General features: G+C 41.7%; 1 pseudogene; it reads left to right on the top strand.

Moving 5' to 3' along the window:
• Positions 1-8,687: 8,687 nt before the first annotated feature.
• Positions 8,688-11,501, top strand: LOC127186422 (PRAME family member 12-like; annotated as a pseudogene).
• Positions 11,502-27,304: the final 15,803 nt, after the last annotated feature.

Here is a 27,304-nt window from a genome sequence, read left to right as displayed (position 1 = left end):
GGCTACCCATAGATAACCTGTCTCGTGGTGCATCAGGGGAATAAAAAAAGGAAAGCAACAAAATCAAAGAAGAGAACAGAAGGGCGAATCAAGACTGAACTGGTTTGTGTACTCTGAATAAAATTCTCTTCTTCTTTCAGAGCTCTACCTGAGCCTCTATATATCTTCCCCAGGCAGGGTTTCTTTTTAGCTCTGGTTGTCTTGGGAGTTGCTATCCAGGCTGGCTGGCTCGAGATAATAGAGTTCTGCCTGCCTCTGCCTTAAGTGCTGGTACAATATTGTGTGCCACCACACACACATCAGAATCTTGACATTCTAGATTAGCGGTTTTTATTTCAAGCAACCTACAGTAGGACAATTTCAAAGTTCAGTAGAGTTGGGTGGGGTGGAAACTCATGGACCATCAGATAGGAGCTTCTGGATGGGAGGCGGGGCTCCATGAAGGAGGGGCAAGTGGAAGGTTTATAAAAGGCTCAGATGATATTTATTAGAACATCAGATTCCCCCGAGCTTTGAGTTTCTGCCTGACCTTGCTGAAACAGTAACCTAGTCACCAGTGTTCTTACCAGGTAGTCACTCCCTCCATCAGGAGGATTCTAGAAAGCTGGGCTAGACCTTTTCACCACCAAGCAACACTCCATTTCCAATTTAGAAATTTTATTTAGTTTGTTTGTTTGTGAGTTTGTTTTGTTTTTTTTGACCGCGGTCTGTCTGTGTTAGCCTTGGCTGTCCTGGACTCACTGTGTAGACCATGTTGGTGTTGAACTCACAGTGCTTCCCAGTCTCTGCCTCCAGAGTGCTAGGATTCAGGCGTGTCCCACCATCGATCAGCTCAATTTAAAATTTTCAGTGTGTGTATAATTTGGTTTTTAAAGAGAACTGGTCATTAGCTGGGAATGTTCCTGTTTGTTTCTTTGTTCTCTTGAGATTTAAGAGATAGGGTCTCAACTAATAAGGTAGACCTTGAACTCTAGCACCTCTAGACTCTGTCCAGGGTTCTAGGCTCACTCTGAAAATGAGCTAGGGTCTTGATTCTAATTTAATCTTTTGCAGTATCTTAAATATGTTTCACAGATAATGGTTTTGCAGGTGTATTAACTGAATTTTTTCTCCTAAATGTAGACTACAAAGAGTGCTGGGGATGGCTTCATACACAGAGGCCTACAGGTCCAGGCTGGTGGGAACTAAGGCACTAGGAATGGGGTTGCTTCAGACTGTCTATTTTACTGCTACCATCTGAGACATGTGTGCGTGTGTGTGTGTGTGTGTGTTTGTGCAAAATAGGACCCAATTATCTCACAGGCAGCCACACCTTTAAAGTCAAAGTAAAGTAAATAATGTACTGAGCAAAAGAAGATCACATTACAGGGGATACTGGGCTGCATGGGGAAAACTTAACTCTACATACAACTAAACAAAAGTCAAATAAATGACCAGGGGAATGTGACTGAATTTCAGAAGGCATGTGCAGTGGGAAACAAACACCACTAAAGAAGAGCATCAATTAAGACATTTTAAACTCTTTTGAGGGGAATGGTGTTGACTTTTTTGGTGGTTTTTTTTTTGTTGTTGTTGTTGTTGTTGATAGAGAAGGGATTTCTCTGTTGCCTTGGCTGTCCTGAAGTAACCTTAAAAATCCATGGTGCCCAGTGTTCTTATCCATGAGGCTACTATCCAGTCATTGTTTTGTTTTTTAAAGAAGGAATTTTGGGGCTAGAGCAAGAGATAAGAGGTTAGGAGCATTGGCTGTTCTAACAACAGTCCTGAGTTCAATTCCCACCAACCACATGGTCGCTCATAATCATGTATGATGGGATCTATTGGCCTCTTCTGGCATACTGGCACACATGCGAGGAGAATACAGTATAAATAATTTTTAAAAGGAGGGGTGGATTTCTCTGTGCTGTCTTGGCTAATTTGACCACCTGTTTTAAATAGGCTATCTTGAACTCACAGAGATCTACCTTCTCTGAATCTCAGATTGCTGGGATCCCAGATGTGCACCACCACACCAGGCTGACATTTAAAATCTTACTTTAATTGATTTCCCTAATCTGGACTACCTTGAAACACACCTTATGGATTAACCTGACATAGAATCCTCCTTTTTCTTGCTCCAAGAAGGTGGGGTTTTGGGTTCTTCTATGCTATGTGGTGTCTATGCAGTGTTCTGAATCACTTGAACTTGCCAGTCATGGTGGGAAAAATACACAATCCCAAATCTCCTCATCACTGCATGGCCATGGTGACTTGGCCTAAGCACAGGCTTTCTAATGAGACCCATTCAAGTTGGGAAGGGGAGACAATTGCAGGGAACATACCATAGGTAAAAATTTAAACAAAATCATATGTATGTTCAGTGTTTGGTTTGTTTGGGTATTTTTTTTTCTGTTTTTTTTTCTTTTTTTCCATTTCCTTTCTTGCTCTGGACCTCAATTCAATATGCAGAATCCTTCTTCTTGAAGCCTCTGGACACTTGGCTTCTCATCCAAGACTCAAGTTTTGCCAAGATCTTCCTGAGATCTCTCGGCCTCTAGCCCCTTTTAGCTTGGTTTAAAGACCTGCACCACAACGCTCAACTCTCAACACATTTTTATCTAATTATATTCACCAATGAATTTGGATAAGAAGAACAGAAGGGTAGAGCCTGGTATCCTTGCATAGGCCTTTAATGCCAGCACTCAGGAGGCAAAGGCAGGCGCATAGATTGAGTTCTAGGTAAGCTCGCACCACAAACACGAGTCCAGGACAGCCAAGGCTACCCATAGAAAACCTGTCTTGTGGGGCATCAGGGGAACCAAGAAAGAAAGACAAACAAAATTAAAGAAGAGAACAGATGTGCGAATCAAGCCTGAACTGGTTTGTGTACTCTGAATAAAATTCTCTTGCTTCTTTCAGAGCTCTACATGAGCCTCTATATATTGTTTTCCCCAGGCAGGGTTTCTTTTTATAGCTCTGGCTGTCTTGGGAGTTCTTTTCCAGACCTAGCTAGCCATGAGTTAACAGAGTTCTGCCTGCCTCTGCCTTACAAGTGCTGGTACAATAGTTGTGTGCCACCACCACATCCATCAGAATCTTGACATTCTAGATTAGCGGTTTTTATTTCAAGCAACCTACAGTAGGGCAATTTTAAAGTTCAGTAGAGTTGGGTGGGTGTAGATTTATTGGATCAATCAGATAGGAGCTTCTGGATGGAGGCGGGGCTACATGAGGAGGGGCAAGGTGGAAGGTGTATAAAAGGCTCAGAGGAAGTTTGGTAGAACGTCAGATTCCCTGAGCTTGGAGTTTCTGCCTGACCTTGCTGAGAACAGTAACCTAGTCACCAGTGTTCTTACCAGGTAAGTCACTCCCTCCATCAGGAGGCTTCTAGAAAGCTGGGCTAGCCTTATTACCACCAAGCAACACTCCATTTCCAATTTAGAAATTTTATTAGTTTGTTTGTTTGTGAGTTTGTTTTGTTTTTTGACAGGGTCTGTCTGTGTTAGCCTTGGCTGTCCTGGACTCACTGTGTAGACCATGTTGGTGTTGAACTCACAGTGCTTCCCAGTCTCTGCCTCCAGAGTGCTAGGATTCAAGGCGTGTCCCACCATGATCAGCTCAATTTAAAATTTTCAGTGTGTGTATAATTTGGTTTTAAAGAGAACTGGTCATTACCTGGGAATGTTCATGTTTGTTTCTTTGTTCTCTTGAGATTTAAGAGATAGTGTCTCAACTAAATAAGGCAGACCTTGAACTCTAGAACCTCTGGCTCTGTCCAGGGTTCTAGGCTCACTCTGAAATATGAGCTAGGGTCTTTGATCTAATTCAATCCCTCTGCAGTATCTTAAATTATGTTTCACAGATTATGGTTTTGCAGGTGTATTAACTGAATTTTTCTCCTAAATGTAGACTACAAAGAGTGCTGGGGATGGCTTCATACACAGAGGCTACAGGTCCAGGCTGGTGGGAACCAAGGTTCTAGGAATGGGGTTGCTTCAGACTGTCTATTTTACTGCTACCATCTGAGACATGTGTGTGTGTGTGTGTGTGAGTGTGTGTTTGTGCAAAATAGGACCCAATTATCTCACAGCAGCCACACCTTTAAAGTCAAAGTAAAGTAAATAATGTACTGAGCAAAAGAAGATCACATTACAGGGGATACTGGGCTGCATGGGGAAAGCTTAACTCTACATACAACTAAACAAAAAGTCAAATAAATGACCAGGGAATGTGACTGAATTTCAGAAGGCATGAGCAGTGGGAACAAACATCACTAAAGAAGAACTTCAATTAAGATATTTTATACTCTTTTTGAGGGGAATGGTGTTGACTTTTTTGGTGTTTTTTTTTTTTTTTTTTTTTTTTTTTGAAGATAGAGAAGGGATTTCTCTGTTGCCTTGGCTGTCCTGGAGTAACTTTAAAAACCCATGGTGCCCAGTGTTCTTATCCATGAGGCTACTCTCCAGACATTGTTTTGTTTTTTAAAGAAGGAATTTTGGGGCTAGAGCAAGAGATAAGAGGTTAGGAGCATTGGCTGTTCTAACAACAGTCCTGAGTTCAATTCCCACCAACCACATGGTCGCTCATAATCATGTATGATGGGATCTATTGGCCTCTTCTGGCATACTGGCACACATGCGAGGAGAATACAGTATAAATAATTTTTAAAAGGAGGGGTGGATTTCTCTGTGCTGTCTTGGCTAATTTGACCACCTGTTTTAAATAGGCTATCTTGAACTCACAGAGATCTACCTTCTCTGGATCCCAGATTGCTGGGATCCCAGATGTGCACCACCACACCAGGCTGACATTTAAAATCTTACTTTAATTGATTTCCCTAATCTGGACTACCTTGAAACACACCTTATGGATTAACCTGACATAGAATCCTCCTTTTTCTTGCTCCAAGAAGGTGGGGTTTTGGGTTCTTCTATGCTATGTGGTGTCTATGCAGTGTTCTGAATCACTTGAACTTGCCAGTCATGGTGGGAAAAATACACAATCCCAAATCTCCTCATCACTGCATGGCCATGGTGACTTGGCCTAAGCACAGGCTTTCTAATGAGACCCATTCAAGTTGGGAAGGGGAGACAATTGCAGGGAACATACCATAGGTAAAAATTTAAACAAAATCATATGTATGTTCAGTGTTTGGTTTGTTTGGGTATTTTTTTTTCTGTTTTTTTTTTTTTTCTTCAATTTCCTTTCTTGCTCTGGACCTCAATTCAATATGCAGAATCCTTCTTCTTGAAGCCTCTGGACACTTGGCTTCTCATCCAAGACTCAAGTTTTGCCAAGATCTTCCTGAGATCTCTCGGCCTCTAGCCCCTTTTAGCTTGGTTTAAAGACCTGCACCACAACGCTCAACTCTCAACACATTTTTATCTAATTATATTCACCAATGAACTTGGATAAGAAGAACAGAAGGGCAGAGACAGGTATCCTTGCATAGGCCTTTAATCCCAGCACTCAGGAGGCAAAGGCAGGCACATAGAAGATATAAGGTCTAGGTAAGCTCGCTCTACAAACACGAGTCCAGGACACCCAAGGCTACCCATAAAAACCTGTCTTGTGGGGCATCAGGGGAACCAAGAAAGAAAGACAAACAAAATTAAAGAAGAGAACAGATGTGCGAATCAAGCTTGAACTGGTTTGTGTACTCTGAATAAAATTCTCTTGCTTCTTTCAGAGCTCTACCTGAGCCTCTATATATTGTTTTCCCCAGGCAGGGTTTCTTTTTGTAGCTCTGGCTGTCTTGGGAGTTCTTTTCCAGACCTAGCTAGCCATGAGTTAACAGAGTTCTACCTGCCTCTGATTTCCAAGTGCTGGTACTATAGCTGTGTGCCACCACCACAGCCATCAGAATCTTGACATTCTAGATTAGCGGTTTTTATTTCAAGAAACCTACAGTAGGGCAATTTTAAAGTTCAGTAGAGTTGGGTGGGTGTAGATTTATTGGATCAATCAGATAGGAGCTTCTGGATGGGAGGCGGGGCTCCATGAGGAGGGGCAAGGTGGAAGGTGTATAAAAGGCTCAGAGGAGATTTAGTAGAACATCAGATTCCCCGAGCTTGGAGTTTCTGCCTGGCCTTGCTGAGAACAGTAACCTAGTCACCAGTGTTCTTACCAAGTAAGTCAATCCCTCCATCAGGAGGCTTCTAGAAAGCTGGGCTAGCCTTTTCACCACCAAGCAACACTCCATTTCCAATTTAGAAATTTATTAGTTTGTTTGTTTGTGAGTTTGTTTTGTTTTTTGACAGGGTCTGTCTGTGTTAGCCTTGGCTGTCCTGGACTCACTGTGTAGACCACGTTGGTGTTGAACTCACAGTGTTTCACCTGTCTCTGCCTCCAGAGTGCTAGGATTCAAGGCATGTCCCACCACGATCAGCTCAATTTAAACTTTTCAGTGTGTGTATAATTTGGTTTTAAAGAGAACTGGTCATTACGTGGGAATGTTCATGTTTGTTTCTTTGTTCTCTTGAGATTTAAGAGATAGTGTCTCAACTAAACAAGGCAGACCTTGAACTCTAGAACCTTTGGCTCTGTCCAGGCTTCTAGGCTCACTCGGAAATATGAGATAGGATCTTTGTTCTAATTTAATCCCTTTGCAGTATCTTAAATTATGTTTCACAGATAATGGTTTCGCAGGTGTATGAACTGAATTTTTCTCTTAAATGTAAACTACAAAGAGTGCTGGGGATGGCTTCATGCACAGAGGCCACGGGTCCAGGCTGGTAAAAACCAAGGTTCTAGGAATGGGGTTGCTTCAGACTGTCTATTTTACTACTACCATCTGAGAGACATGTGTGCCTGTGTGTGTGTGTGTTTGTGCAAAATAGGACCCAATTATCTCACAGCAGCCACACAATTAAACTCAAAGTAGAGTAAGTAATGTACTGAGCAAAAGAAGATCACATTCCTGGGTCGACTGGGCTGCATGGGGAAGATAGAACTCTACATATAACTAAACAAACAGTAAAATAATTGACCTGGGAATGTGACTGAATGTCGAAGGCATGTGCAGTGGGAACAAACATCTCTAAGGAAGAACTTCAATGAAGACATTTGAAATTCTTTTTGAGGGGAATGGTGTTGATTTTGTGTGTGTGTGTGTGTGTGTGTGTGTGTGTGTGTGTTTGTGTGTGTGTTTGGTTGTTGATAGAGAAGGGATTTCTCTGTTGCCTTGGCTGTCCTGGAGTAACTTTAAAAACCCATGGTGCCCAGTGTTCTTATCCATGAGGCTACTCTCCAGACATTGTTTTGTTTTTTAAGAGAAAGAATTTTGGAGCTAGAGTAATGGGTCAGAGGTTAGGAGCATTGGCTCTTCTTACAAAGGTCCTGATTTCAATTCCCATCAATCACATGATGGCTCATAACCATCTATAATTGGGTTTGGTTCCCTCCTCTGGCATTTAGGCACACATTGAAGCACATTATAAGTAATAATAAAGGGATTCCTCTGTGTTGTCTTGACTAATCTGGACTCATGTTTTAGATCAGGCTGTCCTGATCTAAATGTAGACAGAGGTTTACATTCTCTGGATCCCAGATTGCTGGGATCACAGGCGGGCACCACCACATCAGTCTGACATTTAAAATATTATTTTACTTGTATCCCTAACCTGAAATACAACATATTAATTAGAGTGACCTAGAATGCTCGTTTGTCTTTCTTCAAACACCTGGAATTATAGGTTCTTGTTATGCTGTGTGGCATCTATGCAGTGTTTTAAATCATCTGCACTTGCCCTTAATTATCAGTGGGAAAAGACAATCCCAAGGCTCCTCTTCACAGGCAGGAACTTGTTGAGTTGCCACAAGTATTGGTTATCTAATGAGATCCATTCATGTTTGGAAGCATAGGCAATTCTACTCCAGACTTCTTTGCAGATAATACCATGGGTAAAAGTGTAAACAAAAACTTAAGAATATTGATGAAGTGTTTTCTCACTTCTTTTTTCCCTTTACCACATCAAAATGGGGAATTCTCTTTTTTGTAGATTCTGGACACTTGGATTCTCCTTTAAGACTCACTTTTTGCAGGTGCTCTCCTTTCATAGCGGGGTTTTCAGATGCTTTTGAGAAAGTTGCATGTCTCCCTGACATTTGTATTTCAGGCATGGTCTAAGTGTGTAGCAAAGTGGCTAGGAATTTGTGGAGCTCTTAGAGCATTCCTCAAATTAATAAAGTGTAGCCCAGTGCCCCTTCATTGGGCTCCAAGGGCTTAGGCAGTGGTGCACACTCACAGGTGTCTCACATATTCTCCTTGGTCCTTCCCAGGATGGATCTTCTGATAGGAAAAAGCATGATAAGTGTGTAATTGACATGTCATGTCACAGTGTGCATTCTTGAGGGCCAGGAAATTTGTTCAGTATCTTTTCCTGTAACAACAAGAATCTGGTAAAACTGTATGTTTCTGGTAACCCTTCTGACTAGGCATGAGATCCAGAGGAGCAGGGCTGGGTACCTGGTAGGACCATAGGTGTTTGTGCCTATGTGGTGGTTTATAAGAGAATCCATATGATGAGAGTGATGAATGTTTGGCTTTGAGATCACCTGATTGGATGATTGGGAACTCTGAGGTCTAGATGGAGTCTAGCACGATGCTTGCTTTAATATTGACAAAGAGGAATTTCCAGAACTTAGCCTGACACTTTGTCTCCTAAATGCTTCAATAGGTCCCTCTGTCAGAATATCTATCCATCAGGATGAGCATGTACAACCTTCGCACACTCACGCAGCTGGCCATGCAGGGGCTGCTGAGGAATGATGCCTTGTTCATCTCTACTCTCAAATGCCTGCCCGTTGAGTTCTTTCCTCCACTGTTCAAGCAGGCCTTCGAGGGCTGACACACAAAGACATTGAAAGCAATGGTGGCAGCCTGTCCTTTTCCCTGCCTTCCTGTGGGAATACTGATGAAGACACCTGAAGTGGAGACATTTCAGGCTGTGCTGGATGGCATAGACATTCTGCTGATGATGAAGGCTCGTCCCAGGTAATCAAGGCCCAAGGAGGCTAGAAGGGAAATCACTGGACTAGTGGTAAGACACAGGTGAGGTCAGGAGGAATGGGGTCAAACTGGATAGAGGATTGTGATGTCCTCAGCTTGGAGGTCTGTGGAACTACTACTCAAGTTGAGTGCTGTTATAAATGACAATCAGGAATGGAGGACAGCAGACCAGATGTAGCCCTATAGGAGGAGTATTTCCCTGTCTCTCCTGCAGACACTAGATGTGGAAGGGACAAGTCCAGACACATTCCATTTGTAAAAGACAAGTCCACAGACACCGAATGGAGGCATGAAGGGCAGGCCTCCAGACATAGCTCAGGCAGAGACCTTGCCTGGCCTGTGTGGGGTTCTACTTTGAAACTGACATTAGAAAAGTGATGTACAAACTGCCTCCATGTTTGTCGTGGTTTACATTATGCAACTTTTTCTTATCCCCTCACAGGAGGTGAAAGCTTCAAGTGCTTGATTTAAAGAATGTGTACCAGGATTTCTGGGATGTGTGGGCTGGAGGAGAGGATGGATCCTGCCAAGCAGAGACTGTGAGGGAGAAGCAAGTAGCAAATCGCATTCATAGATATGCCCAAAGGTGGCGTTTGAAGGTGGTCAATGACCTTCGTCTCCACTTCCAGCTGAATGAACACCAAATGTACTTGTTGCAATGGGCTCAGCAGAGAAGGTGCTCTGTGCACCTGTGCTGTCTGAAGATGAAGATATGTGCCTTTCCTGTGGAAATCATCAGGGATGTCTTGGACATTTTCAAGCCACACTACATCGAGGAATTGAAACTATTTACAAACCAGGTCCTGTCCTTCTTGTGTCAATTTGCACCTTGCCTTGGCCATATGAGAAATCTCCGCAAATTCCATCTAAGTCACATCTACTTCAAGTCGGACAGGGTTGTAAATACGTTGGCAGACATAGAGAAGAATTGTGCCTCCAAGTTCCTAGCTCAGTTCTCCAAATTGAACTGTTTCCAGCATCTCTCCATGTATGGGATCTACCTTCCCACCGACCATGTGAAACAGTTTTGCAGGTAAGGAATGATGGTGAGCCCTTTCTGCTACATCAGCAAATTATTTCCCTCTACCTTGAGCATTAGTGTACACCTGTGGGGTGGCAGCAACAGTGGGTTCTAAAGCTTGTGAATCATGAAAGTATCTCAGTGTGCATTATTTCCTTCTGAACTGAGGTCGTTGGTTCAGTTCCCATTTATTTAGCAGAGTTTGAGCTAGGGTAGGAAATGCAGAGAGCTGCATTGCAAGTATGTCAACTTCCTCAGTGGGTCAGATGCAGTGAGCATCCTTTGTATATTCCACTTTGGGATCCTATCTAAGATGATAGAAGGGAATACGCTAGAGCCCTAAGCTGGAGAAGGCCCACAACTGTGGTACCTAGTTGAGTTCTGTACACAGATGTTTGTGAGCAGAAACCACTTTATTCCTCTTCTGATGCCTCTCAGCCCCTAGTTTCCCTTTAGAGAAGGATGATTTGAATACAGGGTAGGACTTAGTAGATGGGAACTGGTGACATTGGGGTGCAGTTTCATCGGCTTTAAGGCGGAGAACTGAAATCATTTGATACAGCTTGTCCTAGATAGCAAAGACAAGGATGAACACTGTTGGATATGTGCCATGAGGTTTTCAGAACCTTTCTGTGATAATCCTTTCTGGGTATGGTCTCCTGGCATGATGTGGAAAGCTCTAGACCTCTCTCTGACAGAGTGAGGATGGGGAGTTGCATATCTGTGTTCTGAGACCATCCCACCTGATAGTGCTATGCCTCAGGAGATAGTGATATGAGCAGACACCTTCAGTCTGTACCTCGGTGATGACGTTCAGTGTAAATGCAGATAGACTTTGCATATGTGGTTTCCCCATTCAGTGTCAACTTTAGTAATGTCCTCCAACAACATGAGCCAGAACTAATTTCTTGATCTTTCCCTAGATACCTGAAGACCCCATTGGAATCCTTGTCTATCACTCACTGCCATCTCTCACAGTCAGTCTTGAAACACTTGTCAGCGTGTCAGAGCCTCCATCAACTGAAACATCTGAACCTCAGTGATATATGGTTATCCACATTACATCCCACAGGTCTCCAACTTCTCCTAAAAAATGTAGCAGATACTTTGAAGACTCTGGAGTTACAGCACTGAGACCTGGAGGACTCTCACCTCAGAGTCCTACTGCCTGCCCTGAGACAGTGCTCCCAGCTCACAAGGGTCAATTTCTATGACAATAACTTCTCCATGGCTGCACTCAAGGACCTTCTGCACTGCATGGCCAATCTTAACAAGCTGACTGTAGAGCTCTACCATGCCCCTGTAGAGTGCTATGATCACCTGAATTATATCCTCATAAACAAAATCTCCCAGTTGTGTTCTGAGCTCTCAGAAATAATTGTAGCCAAAAGGCAGCCAAAGACAATCACCTTTGCTACAGTCATGTGCCTTGAATGTTGTCAGCGCTGTGTCTATGACATGAAGACCAAACTATGTCAATGTTGGCAGTAAACACGAGGATCTTGCTTCTGAATGCTGAGATGTCAAAGTCAAGATGGAAAACATTCATCAAAGAGTTGCAGAATATGTGGCTTAAGACACAGTCTGGTATATTGGAATCAAAATGGGATTTGACACACTCAGTACATGGAAGCTGTCATGATATGAAGAGCAGTGGAACAATGGGGACAGGTGTTCTGTAGATTCAGAAAGATAATTCTGCATTTCTAAACATGCCTCTAATAGGACAGGTTCACCAGTGGCCTCACCGTGCTGTACATATCTGGTGCATCTATGAACCTGAATGCTCTCCTCTGGTGTCCTACTCAGTCACTGATCTCAGTTCTACGTTTACAGTCAGAGTATCCTGTGACCTCATGAAGTATGATCTGGGAAATTATGGTCTAAGACCTGTTGGTATCAAAATGCACTGAAGTCATTTATGGCATTGTCTTCTCCTCATTACATCCCACAGCTTGACCATTTTGTGGGTCATGGGAATAGAATTGTCAAACTGAACTGAACAGTGTAGACCTGCTACCCTGTGAAGACTGGTTTGGAGAATGGCAAAGTTTTACATTTCAGATAGAAGGTGCTGTGCACATTTTTAAGAAGGCTCTAGCAAAAGTCCTTCCCTGGAGAACTGGCTGACCTGAGACCTGGTTGTTAACTGTTCAGTTGTGAGCTGTCTTTGTCACTGTATCATATAGCGATAAAATAATTTTAATTACTTTCTATTTTCATAGACCTCTATTTTTAAAATTCCAATGTTCTCAAATCATTTTGATTCCTGCTAACTCTGTACAATCTAAAATTTGCAAAGGGCTCTTGAAAATCACCCTCTGAACAGAACCATTCCTGAGTGGTGATGCAATGGTGAGCACAGTAGCATTCCTATAGAAGACCCTGATCATTAAGAGATTCTAGAAATGGGGAGGGGGAAAGTAGTTGACAGAACTTACAGTTCCATCAGAGCTCACAGAGGTAGGCTACCCTAAGACATAATGTGACCATAGAGCATCAACCGTGTAATTGTGGCCCCCAGAACAAAATTTATTCACAGAAGTAGAATGTATACCATATCCTTCCCATGACAGTCTGACCTTTTTTTAGATTAATTCATCCGTAGACATGAAGAAATACTAAAATCAGTTTCTTCATGCCTTAGGAATTCCTGGAAACCCTAATCTCCATGTTCTCAGGTGTTCTTTTAGACAATGGAGTAAATTCAGCACCTATATTCCCTGTCAGGGGACTCATTGCCTTCACCTTCTGTTTCCAAGCTGGGTCCATCTTCAGGTCAAGATTCTGTTTCCTCATCCCTGTAACCTGCATCAGATGCTCCAACGTTTTAGAGAGTTATGGGTGACTCTCCAGGCAGCAAACTGTCTCTGTCATTTTTTCTTTAATTTGGAAGCAGCTAACCTGCACTTCCTGTTTACTCAAGTAATTAATTTTACTCCTTCTCAAGTCTCTGATGCGGTGAAGACCAAATAAATTAGTTTCACAATTAAGCTTAGCTTTTTAGGAGTTAAGATGTTTTTAGGTCTAGATAGATGCTTTAAGTTGATAGAGATGAGATATAGTAGACATTGAGATACATTCAGAACTTTAGACTCACGGAAATAGGAAAATGTTTTCTTCAGTGTTGCCAAATACAAACAACCAAAACACTATGAATGTAACATGAATATATTCCTGATTGTTCACTGGTTCTTCTTGCTATATGTAGTTTATTTTATATGTGTGTAATAATATAAATGTATATGTAAGAAAGTAACTAATAGAAAAGTATTTTCTAAAAAATAAATAAATAAGTGGATATTAGCTAAATAATACAGAATAACCACACTATAATACATGGACCTATGAAACTAAATAAAAATGAGGACCCTAGGGAGAATGCTTAACTCACATTAACAAGGGAAAATGAAGGAGACATCAGAATCAGTTGAAGAGAAGAAGCAGGAAGGGAGTCTAGTATAGAGGTCTTCTTAAAGACTCTACCCAGCAGGAGATCCAAGCAGGTGCTGAGACACACAGCAAAACTTTGTGGTGGAACACAGGAAGTTTTATGGAAGAGTTGGAGAATAGAGTGACCAGGAGGGAGTCAGGAGTTCTGAAAGGAGATGAAGAGAGCCAACAAATCTGAGCAGAGAAGGAGGTTGATGCAGAGAATGGTGTACCAACTAAGGACTGTATATGGTTGGACCTAGACCCTCTGCTCAGATGTACTTGATAGGCAGCACAGTTTCCTTGCGGGTTCAATAATATGGGGAGTAGGGACTATTTCTGACATAGACATTGACCCCCACACATTGATTATTTGCCTCTGGTAGGACGGACTTGCCAGGCCACAAGGAAGAGGATACAGACAGATGAGTTTAGACTTGATAGGTTGATGTCAGACGTTATGGGAGGAGGGCTCACTCCTCTGAGGGCTAGGGTAGGAAGGAAGACAGTATGAGGGAGGAGGGTATGATCGAGAAGTGCTGAGGGATGGGATAACAATAGAGATGGAAAGTGAACAAATTAAAAACAAAAAATTAAATAAATAAACTTTCAACTAAAAATAATCAAAAGAGATGAGGAAGGACCCATCATACTCATCAAAGGAAAACTCAACCAAGATGACATCACAATTCTGAATATCTATGCCCCAAACACAAGGGCACATACATTTGTAATAGAAACATTGATAAAGCTTAAACAACACATTAATCCCCACACATTAATAGTGGGAACTTTAACACCCCCACTTCACCAAATGATAGTCAATGAAACAGAATCTAAACTGAGAAATAATGATACTAACAGATGTCATGAATCAAATGGACCTAACAGATATCTACAGAACTTTTCATCCCAAAACAAATGTTATACCTTCTTTTCAGCACCTCATGGAACCCTCTCCAAAACTGACCATATAGTAGGTCACAAAAAAGCCTCAACAGATGCAAAAAGATTGAAATAAAATCTTGTAGCCTATAAGACCACATGGGTTAAAACTATACCTCAACAACAACAGAAAAATTTTAAAAGTCTACACACATAGGGGAACTGAACAACTCTCTACTTAATATTAACTGGATCAGAGAAGAATTAAAGAAAGAAATTAGGGACTTCCTGAAATTCAATAAAAATTAAGATACAACATACCAAAATTCATGGTGCTAAGAAGAAATTTCATAGCATTAAGTGCCTTCATAAAGAGATTGGAAACATGTCATTCAAGCGACTTAATGCCACATCTGGGAACCCTAAAAAAAAGAAGCAGATACATTCAAGAGGAGTAGACAGATAAAAATAATCAAACTCACAGCTGAAACCAATAAATTAGAAACAAAGAGCAATTCAAACAATCGATGGACCCAAGGGCGGGTTCTTTGAAGGAAAGAAACCCAAATTGCTGGGCACATCTGTGAGGCTTGCCTATAAGGGATGCTTTTTTCTTTCATTTTCTTTTTTTCTTTTCCTGTTTGTTTCTTTATTTCTTACTTTTGAATCAGGGTTTCACTGTATGTAGTCTTGGATGTCCTGGAACTTGCTCTGTAAACTAGGCTGTCCAGGAACTCACAGAGATCTGGCCGCCTCTGTCTCCCAAGTGTTAAGATTAAAGGTATGTGCCACCACTGTTAGGCTGGGATTATTTCTTCTTAGTTAAATCCTATTAATTGGAAACTCACATCTAATCTTGATCTTAGAGATTTGAAAACACACCTTTAATCTGGCTACACCACCTTCTGCCACCCTATATAGATGACTTGAAAGAAGAAAGCTCACCACTTATTTGTTTACTCTCACTAACAGGTTCCTTCCTTCACTGGCATTAGAGCCTACTTCCTAGTGATTCCTGCATACAGAAGATCAGCTGAGACATGCAGTCTCATTGATTGAACAACTACTGGGTTCTTGAACCTTCCATTCATAGTCAGCCATTGTTGGATTACCTGGACCATAGCCTTAACCTATTCTAATAAATCACCCTTTTTTATATATATTCATGGATTCTTTAGAAGAACTATATGAAGAGCTGCTCCCAAAATTTAAAAAAAAAAAGTTAAAAGAAAAAAGAAAGAGGAAAGAAAAAAATCTTTGTTACGTAGATGACACAAGTTTTCCCTATGAGGCAAGCCTCAGACTGGCTCTAAGTTTAGCTGCTGCAGTACTCCAAGTTAGGTCTAGACACTGGTGAAGATGCTATTTGTGCCCTCCTACACAAATCAAGCTGCTTCCACACCAACAAGTCCTAACCAGTGTGAAGCATTGGCTCTGTTTCTTAATGATTAAACTTTATTATACATCCCAATAATCTTACACAAGAAAGAAAAAAGGTTAAAGAGAAACAAGAGTGAACTTTATGGTATCTGTTCCATGGGATAGGTCGCTAGGTGTCTTTGGCCTGCATGCTGGTCCAAATGGTACACTGATCCTTTCCCGATCCACATGCACTCCAGCTTGGTCTGAACCTGCTGCCTCCTCTAGTCCTCTGCCTGGGTCTGTCTCTTCCACACAAGGACCAGTCTCCTCCCACGATAATCCCACAATAATCTGGGTGGAGTCCACCAGTCCACTTCCTGAATTCCAGGCCCAGGATGGTTCCACCCATTCTATCCCAAGGTTAATCTCAAGGAGTATCTGTGGTGTTTCCAAGGGGAAAAGCCCACCAAGAGTGCTTTCACCTGGAACAGAACCTGCAAAGGGGCAAAGCCTGCCAAGACTGCTTTCACCTGGGACAAAGCCTGCAGTCCTGGCACAGTGAGGTAGGGCATAAATACATAGAGACCAGATAAAATTTAGCCACAAGCCTTCCTCTGCTTTCCGGCTCATCCCCTTGTTCAGTACTTTCCTCCTTATGCCCATACTTTTGTTTTTATTCTGTCTTTTAAATGATTTACTTACCAAACTTCCCCCTTTTTCAACAAAATGTATCATATAAGCTCTGATAAAGCCTGTCATCAGACAATAGCTCCAGTTTTCCTGATACAACTGCAAAAAGACCTTTCAGATGCTGTGGGGGACCATTTCACTCCAGGCCAGAGAGAATTCTTCATATTAGACCTCTGTTTCCTCCTGTTTCCTTTCTTTGATGCTCTATATTTCCCTGTCTTCTGCTAGCTCACTTAGGAGCAGCAGCACTCCTGGCAGTGGGATTAGACACCATTACACCAGCCGGGTGTGGTGTGGCACGCCTTTAATCCCAGCACTCGGGAGGCAGAGGCAGGTGGATCGCTGTGAGTTCGAGGCCAGCCTGGTCTACAAAGTGAGTCCAGGATGGCCAAGGCTACACAGAGTACCCTGTCTCAAAAAAACAAACAAACAAAAAAAGACACCATTACCACAAATCAAATCTATACCTACTTTCTCTCACTGGCCCTTGTACTTCTACTCTTCTCCTTTTCTCGTCCTTTATGAGTAGTGATCTCTTATATTTTCTCTGTAACAAAATCATCTGTTTATTGCTCCCTAATGATTACTTTTCAAATGTCTCTTCAGGAATACAGGATGGCAATCTCATGACCCATTGCAACTGATCCAGTTTAAATGCCCTTCTAGCCAAATGACCAGAGGATTCTCTCTTCAACAGACCTGGAAACAAATCTCTGACAATGACTCTCCTCAGTTCAAAACAGGTAAGAAAAACATGATATCCATGTTGTGGCATCACTTTTGTTGATGCCACAATTCCCACTTCTTTTGAGACTCTTACTCCCCATATATCAGTGTTTATTAGGATTTAGAATGATGCAGTGCCTCAGTTGTAATAAGGGATTATTATGAAATTACACAAGACTATACTCAGCAGTTATTGGTCAGCCCAGAAAGGAATGTCTTTTGGGACAGGTTGTCTGCCAATATAGCCAGTCTTACCTTGGAAAAACAGTTTCAGGAAAGAGAGGCTGCAGGAGAGAAACACAGGCTACAACTGTAATAATGTCCTTATTCCCAAGAATAAAATCTGGTCACAGCCAGATTTTCCTTCTGGCAGACCCTCAGTTTCCTGTGGTAGAAAGGCTTCCCACGAGGATCCAAGATGGTGGCAAGCAGTGTGGACCACTTTTGGAGGCTCCAGTGAACAGTTCAGGGAACTGCACAGATTTCTGGGCAAGGAACACCGAGGTCCAAACATCACGGCAACGGGAGTGCTCCACGGTTCGGAGGGACCAGGGTGCGGAGGACCTGCATGCCCCTGCACATGGGAGGAGCGTGGATTTTCTCTGATTGGAGCGGCTGCGGCAGAGCCAGAGGCAGCAGCATCAGCGGCACCAGCAGCGGTGGCTGAGGTTTGCAGCTCATAGCCTTCCGGTGGAGGTGATTGGTGTGGTGGCTGGTGGAAGTTGCTGTGGGAGAGGGGACTCGGGGCAGGATTTGGGTCGTGTGGAGCCTTTGGACCCAGACTAGACTCGGCGGACAGTTCGGTCCCAGAGTCCCGGGTACTGGCCCGGCCCAGCAAGCAATTCTGCCTGAGGCACTAACTCAGCGTGGCCACAGCTCCCCTGCTGTGGTGCAGGCTTAGTTGAGCTCGCAGCTCCACACTAGGCAGCACCTCAGCTCAGCGGCAGCTCCCCTGCGGTGACACAGTCTGGGCGGAGCACTTGGTTCAACCATTGGCGCTAACTCAGAGCAGCCGCAGTTCTCCTGCTGTGGCGCAGGCTTGGTGACGTGCTCAGTTCCATCCTAGGCACCACTTCATCTCAGCGGCAGCTCCCCTGTGGTGACACAGTCTGGGCGGAGCACTTGGTTCCACCACTGTTGCTAACTCAGAGCAGCCGCAGTTCTCCTGCTGTGGCGCAGGCTGGACAGAGAGCTCGGTTCCACCAGCTCTAAGACTCTGGTTGGACACAGTGTGCAGTCTGAATCCAGAATTCCTGGCTGAGATTGGTGGTCAGTTCGGGCCCTGAGTCAATAACTGACCACAGCACGCACTTTGGGCCAAAAGGCCTTAGTGGAGCTTGGTGCGTATTCCCAGCCCAAAAATTCTGGCTGGACCCTGTGTGCATTTTGGGCCCAGAATTCCTAGCTGAGCTTGGCAGATGGTTCAGGCCCTGAGAATCTAGCTGAGTTTAGGCCGTGGTTTGGGCCCAGTGCTCCTGGCTGGACTTGGCAGGGAACATAGAAGGCTGTGGATACCTTGGCCTGACCCAACGCTCATTCAGAGACCCAGAACAATTGCAGGATCCACATCACAGGGGGGCTGAAGATCACTGGCTATGAGAGACCAGAACAACAGGGCTAACCTCTTACCATCCACACCAGTGAAGCTTTGAGCTCACAGCTTAGGGAAATCGTGAGAAAACAAGTGAATCTATCCTCAGACTCCCTCGATCCAACTCTGGAAGCTACCCAACAAAAACAAAGATGGCAAGATGTCTAAAGGACAACGAAAAAGCATACGCAAAAAACCCCAAAACAACATGGCGTCTCCAGTTTCCAGCTATCCCAAAGAAAACAACCCAGAGAACTCAAATACAACGGATATACAAGAAAATGACTTCAAATCCCTCGTAATGAGGATGATAATGGAGGAAACAAATAAAATTCATAATCAAATGCAGGAAGATGCAGACAAAGAGGTGAGAGACATAAAAGAAGCACATAGAGTGGAACTGGAAAATTTGCAGGAAAATGCAAACAACCAGATGAAAGAAATAAATAAAATGGTTCAAGCTCTGAAGACCTATAAATAGGCAATGGAAGAAACTCAGGAATATACAAAAAATCAGATGAAAGAAATCAAAAAATCAGTTCAAGATCTGAAAATGAAAATGGATTCAATGATAAACACACAGACAGAAGAAAAACGAGAACCTGAGACCTCATAGAAGAAGGCGAGCAACACAGAGGTGAGCTTTTTAACAGAATCCAAGAGATGAAAGAACGAATCTGAGGGCTAGAAGATACAATCACAGATATTGAATCAACAATTAAAGAAAATGCCAAATCTGGAAAACTCCTGACACAAAACATCCAAGAAATTAAGGATACCATGAAAAGAAGAAATCTGAGGATAATAGGCATTGAAGAAAGAGAAGACATCAGACTCCAGGGTCCAGAAACTATTCTCAACAAAATCATAGAAGAAAATTTCCCCAATCTAAAGAAAGAAATGCCTATAAACATACAAGAGGCCTACAGAACACCAAATAGAATTGACCAGAAAAGAAAAACTGCCCGCCGCATAATAATCAAAACACAAAACATGCAGAACAAAGAAAAAATATTAAAAGCTGCAAGGGAAAAGGGCCAAATAACATTTAATGGTAAACCTATCAGAATTACACCCGACTTCTCAGCACAGACCATAAAAGCCAGAAGGGCCTGAACAGAGATCCTGCAAACCCTAAGAGACCACAGATGCCAGGCCAGACTACTTTACCCAGCAAAATTATCAATAACCATTGATGGAGAAAACAAAATATTCCATGACAAAAACAAATTCAAACAGTACCTATCCACAAATCCAGCTTTACAGATGGTACTAGAAGGAAAACTCCATCCCAAAGGGTCAAGTCACAACCAAAACTACCCAGAAATAGATAACTATCCCATGGCAAAAACACAACTACACAAACGCTCGACTGGAAACAACATCAAAATTAAGACTCTTAACAGTCACTGGTCATTAATATCTCTCAACATCAATGGCCTCAATTCTCCAATAAAAAGACACAGACTAACTGAGTGGGTACATAAACAAGATCCAACATTCTTCTGCATTCAAGAAACACATCTCACCCATAATGAAAGGCATTACCTCAGGGTAAAAGGTTGGGAAAAAATATTTCAAGCAAATGGTCACAAGAAGCAAGCAGGAGTAGCCATTTTAGTATCGAACAAAATAGACTTTCAACCAAAATTAATCAAAAGGGATGAGGAAGGACACCTCATACTCATCAAAGGTAAAGTCATCCAAGACGACATCACAATTCTGAACATCTATGCTCCCAATACAAGGGCACCCACATTTGTAAAAGATCTCCTAAAAAAGCTTAAACCACACATCGATCCCCACACAATAGTGGGAGACTTCAACACCCCACTCTCACTGAAGGATAAGTCATTGAAACAGAAACTAAGCCGAGAAATAACATCATTAACCAATGCCATGGGTCAAATGGATCTAACAGATATCTATAGAACCTTTCACCCAAACAAGAAAGAATACACCTTCTTCTCTGCACCCCATGGAACCTTCTCCAAAATTGATCACATCGTAGGTCACAAAGCAAGCCTCAATAGATACAAGAGGATTGAAATAATACCTTGTATCCTATCAGATCACCATGCTCTTAGGCTGCAATTCAACAACAACAGAAATAACAAAAAGCCTACACGTACGTGGAAACTAAACAACTCTCTGCTAAATGACACCTGGGTCAGAGAAGAAATAAAGAAAGAAATCAAGGAGTTTCTGAAATTCAATGAAAATGAAGAAACAACATACCCAAATTTGTGGGATACATTGAAAGCAGTGCTAAGAGGAAAATTCATAGCACTAAGTGCCTTTAAAAAGAAATTGGAAACATCGCACATAAGCATCTTAACAACACAACTGGAAGCCCTAGAAAAAAAAAAAAGAAGCAGAAACACCCAAGAGGAGTAGGCACCTGGAAATAATCAGACTCAGGGCTGAAATTAACAAATTAGAAACTAAGAAAAAGTCCAAAGAATCAACAAAACCAAAAGCTGGTTCTTTGAGAAAATCAACAAGGTAGACAGACCATTAGCCAAGCTAACTGAAAGGCAGAGAGACAGTATTGAAATCAACAAAATCAGAAATGAAAAGGGAGACATAACAACAGACACTGAAGAAATTCAAAGAATCATAAGATCCTACTTTGAAGGCATATACGCCACAAAATTTGAAAATCTAAGGGAAATGGACGATTTTCTTGATCAATTTCACTTGCCAAAGTTGAATGAAGAACAGATAAACAAGCTAAATAGTCCCATTTCCCCTACAGAAATAGAAGCAATCATCGATGGTCTCCCAACCAGAAAAAGCCCAGGGCCAGATGGTTTCAGTGCAGAATTCAACCAGACCTTCAAGGGCGAGCTAATACCGATACTCTTCAAGCTACTCCAAAAGATAGAAACGGATGGAAAATTACCAAATTCATTCTATGAGGCCATAGTCTCATTGATACCTAAACCTCACAAAGACTCAACAAAGAAAGAGAATTTCAGACCAATTTCTCTTATGAACATAGATGCAAAAATACTAAATAAAATACTTGCAAAATGAATACAGGAACACATCAAAGATATCATTCATCATGACCAAGTAGGTTTCATTCCAGGCATGCAGGGATGGTTTAATATACTGAAATCCATCAATGTAATACACCATATAAACAAAAAGAAAATAAAAAAACCACATGATACTCTCCTTGGATGCAGAGAAAGTATTTGATAAAATCCAACACCCATTCATGTTTAAAGTTTTAGAGAAATCAGGGATACAAGGCACTTTCCTCAACATAATAAAGGCTATATACAGTAAGCCAATAGCCAAAATCAAAGTAAATAGTGAGATACTCAAGGAAATTCCTCTAAAATCGGGAACAAGGCAAGGCTGCCCACTCTCTCCATATCTCTTCAATATAGTACTCGAAGTTCTAGCCAGAGCAATAAGACAACAAAAGGAAATCAAGGGTATCCAAATGGGAAAGGAGGAAGTCAAATTATCCCTATTTGCAGATGATATGATAGTGTACATAAGTGACCCTCAAAATTCCACCAGAGAACTCCTAAAGCTGATAAACACCTTCAGCAAATTGGCTGGATACAAAATTAACTCAAAAAAGTCTGTAGCCTTCCTATACACAAATGACAAGCTTGCAGAGGAAGAAATTAGGAAAACCACACCCTTCACATTAGCCACAAGCAATATAAACTATCTAGGAGTTACCCTAACTAAGCAAGTGAAGGACTTGTATGAAAAAAATTTCAAAACTCTGAAGAAAGAGATTGAAGATGACCTGAGAAGATGGCATGATCTTTTTTGCTCAGGGACTGGGAGAATTAACATAGTAAAAATGGCCATCTTACCAAAAGCAATCTACAGATTCAATGCAATCCCTATCAAAATACCTACACAATTTTTTAAAGACATTGAAAGTTCAATTCTGAACTTCATATGGAAAAACAAAAAACCCAGAATAGCTAAAACAATCTGGTACAATAAAAGGTGCTCCGGAGGAATCTCCATACCTGATTTCAAACTGTACTATAACGCAATAGTAAGAAAAACAGCAGGGTACTGGCACAGCAACAGGCTGGTTGTTCAGTGGAATTGAATCGAAGACCCAGATATGAATCCACACACATATGGTCACTTGATTTTTGACAAAGAAGCCAAATCCATTCAATGGAAAAAGGATAGCATCTTCAACAAATGGTGCTGGTCTAACTGGAGGTCTATGTGTAAAAAAATGAAACTGGACCCATATTTGTCACCTTGCACAAAACTCAAATCCAAGTGGATTAAAGACCTCAACATAAAACCAGAGACACTAAGCCACTTAGAGGAAAAAGTGGGAAAGAGCCTGGAGCATATTGGCACAGGAGACAACTTCCTGAACAGAACACCAATGGCCCAGGCCTTAATGTAAACCGTTAATAAATGGGACCTCATGAGGCTGAGAAGCTTCTGTAAATCTGGAGACACTGTCAAGAGAACAAAGCGACAGCCTACAGACTGGGAAAAAAATCTTCACCAACCCTACATCTTGACAAAGGTCTAATATCTAAAATATATAAAGAACTCAAGAAATTAAACACCACCAAACCAAATAACCCAATTGAGAAATGGGGCTTGGAACGAAACAGAGAATTCTCAACAGAGGAGTATCAAATGGCTGAGAAACACTTACAGAAATTCTCAGCCTCCTTAGTCATCAGGCAAATGCAAATCAAAACAACTGAGATTCCATCTTATACCCATCAGAATGGCTAAGATCAGAAACTCAAGTGACACCACATGCTGGCGAGGATGTGGGGAGAGAGGAACACTCCTTCATTGCTGGTGGGAATGCAAACTAGGACAGCCACTTTGGAAATCTATCTGGTGCTATCTCAGAAAAATGGGAATAGGGCTTCCTCAAGACCCAGCTATTCCACTCCTTAGAATATACCCAGAAGATGCTCCAGCACACAACAAGAAAATTTGCTCAACCATGTTCATAGCAGCCTTATTCATTATAGCCAGAACATAGAAACAGCCTAAGTGTCCCTCAGTAGAAGAGTGGATAAAGAAACTGTGGTACATATACACTACGAAATACTACTCAGCTATTAAAAACAAGGAATTCCCAAAATTTCTGGATAAATGGATTGAGCTGGAAATTATCATAATGAGTGAGTTAACTCAGAAGCAGAAAGAATCAAATGGTATATACTCACTGATATCTGCATACTAGCCCAAGGGGCATGTCCCACGAAAGCCTTCACTTACCAGAAAACTAGGACAGTGGGAAGGACATCCTATGGGGACTCTAAATGAGAGACGCATGGGAGAATAGAAAAGTAAAAGGATCCAGAGAGTCCTAGAAACCTACAAGTAGAACATTATGATAGGCAGATTTGGGCCCAGGGGTCCCGCTCAAACTAAGGCTCCAGCCAAGGACAATACAGGCAGAAAACTTTAAACCCCTTTCCAGATAGCCAATGGTCAGAATATTCTCCACAGTTGAGTGGAGAGTGTGATATGACTTTCTCACGTACTCTGGTGCCTCACATTTGACCATATCCCCTTGAGGGGAAGACCTGGTGGCACTCAGTGGAAGGACAGCAGGTAGCCAAGAAGAGACTTGATACCCTATGAGAATATATAGGGGGAGGTAATCCCCCTCAGGAAAAGTCATAGGGGAGGGGAATAATGGGAAAATGGGGGGGAGGGGAGGAATGCAAGGATACAAGGGATGGGATAAACATTGAGATGTAACAAGAATATATTAATAAAAAAAAAAAAGAAAGGCTTCCCACTGCTGTGTATTCTAATAAACAGTCCCATCTGTTGAAAGTCAGACTCTAGTCTCTTTCTGCTCTCTGCTTTTTTAAGCTGAATGTAAATTTTGAAAATTATCCCTCTGTTGGATGTAGATTTGATGAAAAAAATCTTTTCCCAGTCTGTAGGCCATCAGTGTGTCTTGTTGATGGCATCTTTTGCCTGGTAGAAGCTTTTCAGACTCATTCATTCCCATTCATGAATTGTCAGTCTTAGGGACTGCACCATTGCTGTTCTGCTTAGGAGTTGTCTCCTGTACCAATGTGGTCAAGCACATTCCTTACTTTCTCTTCTAAAGGTTCAGTGCATCTGGATTTACGTTGAGATCTTGGGTCCATTTGGATTTCCATGATGTGTTCTGATAAATAATGGTGGTATAAAAATTGTGAGACAGGCTAACCAATGACTTCTCCAGTTTGAGACCCATGTCACATGAAAAAGCTGACATGGCTTGGAGGACAAGAAACCAGAGATCAGACTGCCCAGAGACCTAGGATAGAGCTAAGAATGAGCAAGGAATTCGGATACCTGTTCTTTGGTCACCTCCCCCTGGTAGGGTGCATTAACTGGCCACAGATGAAGAGGAGGCAGGCAGTCCTGAGGAGAGTTGGCAGGGTGGGGCCATTTGATACAGGAGGACTCACACTCTCTGGGGACTAGAGGAGGGGCATGGAAGAGGAGTAAGAGGGAGTGAAGTTAGTATCAGGGGGAGACAAGGGAGGGGCTACGATTGGGATTTAAAATGAATATACTTTTTAAAAACAGATTTAACCAAAAAATAAAAAAGAAGAAGACACGTGTTTGTGAAGTATACTAGACCTCTATTAAAAAAAGAACTACAGGGATTAAATGGCTGATAAAAAGAGGAGAATTATTCATCTTCTAGGTCTAGCTCCCTGATAGGTTATCAAGTCCCAAGAGGTCTTCCCTATGACTGAAGGGACACAACATGTTTTCATAGCTCGTGTGTGTGTGTGTGTGTGTGTGTGTGTGTGTGTGTGTGTAACAGTAATTACTCTAGATGATATAATGAGATGAAAGGAAATTGAAGGAAAATAAAACAGTTATTGGATGAGGGAGAGGAATAGATAGAAATGATGTAAAACAATACTTATGAAGATCTTTAAAAATAGTTTTTTTTAAATAAACTGAAAGTGACAACACATTGCTTAGAAAACAAAAGCACATGTGCAAAGCATAGTCATGTATGTTTGATTCCCAGGCCACACATTTTAAAGAAGAGAACACATTCCCAAATGTTATTTGACTTTTGTGTGTTTGTGTTTTGACACAGGGTCTTATTATGTAGCTCTGGCTGTCTCAGAAGTGACAATGTAGATCAGGCTGCGTACTAACTCACAGAGATTTGCCTGACTCTGCCTCACAGTGGTGGTAATAAAATCATGCAGCACATTCCTGCCATTGTTTGATTTCTACTTATGGATGGGTAGGCAATTTGCCACTATGCACCTCTGGAAGTCAGAGGAAACCATTTAGGTATCTGTTCTCCTCCTGGGTTCCAGAAATCAAATTGAGGTCTTCAATCTTAGAGCAGGTGCATTTAACCATGAAACCTTTTTGGGGGTCACTTGGTCAAGGAATGAAAAAAGTCCCTTTGATGCACTGAAGTTTCTACTGTTTTTTTTTTCTTCAAGGAAGGCACCAGTGTTTTCTGTTTGGAATTTTGTGTTCTTATTTGACAGATTCTAACTGTATGCATCATACTGGCCATTACCTTAGAGAGGTCCCCCTGCCTTAGTATTAGGAGAGCTAATACTACATGCTGGAAATGCAAAGATTTTTAAAATGAAGACCGCTGCCTACACCCCCAAAGGGTCTCATGTTGCAGGATATTTGATCCCAATGTGGTCCCTGAGAGTATGAACTATAGAAACTTCTCTTTGATCCCATTGTGTTCCCTGAGTTTGTGAACTGTGAAAACATGTCTTTTGTTTGGTGTGGCTGAACCTAACACACACCTATAATATAAATTTGGCAAATGGATGTGTTTCATTTTGAAGAGTTTGGAAAATTGAAGTATGTGCATCATACTAGACATACATATTCAAGATTTCAATGGACAAATGCTTCAAGTCCTGAAAGGGATAATTCTGTATTTATACATTTATTAGAATGTATGGTTATTATTGTGAAACATATAAAGATTAAGACTGAAAATGCTCCAGCATATTTCTCTAGTAAAATGAAGCAATTTTTGCATATTACAACATAAAGTATATTACAGGTATACCACACAGTCCGACAGGACAAGTGGCTATAGAAAGACCTAATCTTACCTCAAACAGAAAGGGGTAATGGAGCTCCCCAAAGATTGACTTCACAGTGCTTTATTATAATTAAGATTGTTTAAATGCCAGGGCTGGAGAGATGGCTCAGAGGTTAAGAGCACTGACTACTCTTCCGAAGGTCCTGAATTCAATTCCCAGAAAGCACTTGGTGGCTCCCAACTGTCGATAATGAGGTCTGGTGCCCTTTTCTGGCCTGCAGGTGTTATATGCAGGTAGAACATAATAAATAATTATGAATAATTAGAATTATGAATAATTAGAATTAATAAGTAAATCTTTAAAAAATTTAAATGCTAAAGAAAAAGAAACAATATCTGCAGGGAGACATTGGATAATAGAAAAAACTGCTGAATTAAATCATCCTGTATCTTTTAAAGATGTGCTGACCCCAGAATGGAAACCAAGATGTGTGTTACTTTGAGAAGAAACTTTGCCTTTGTTTCCACAGGTGAGGAAAAGCCATGTATAACACCAAATTGATAAAGATTAGCTTTGAA

This window comes from Acomys russatus, unplaced genomic scaffold (assembly GCF_903995435.1).
Source record: "Acomys russatus unplaced genomic scaffold, mAcoRus1.1, whole genome shotgun sequence".
NCBI lineage: Eukaryota > Metazoa > Chordata > Mammalia > Rodentia > Muridae > Acomys > Acomys russatus.
Note: the sequence above shows the minus strand (reverse complement) of the source record. Positions and strands in the feature narration are given on the sequence as shown.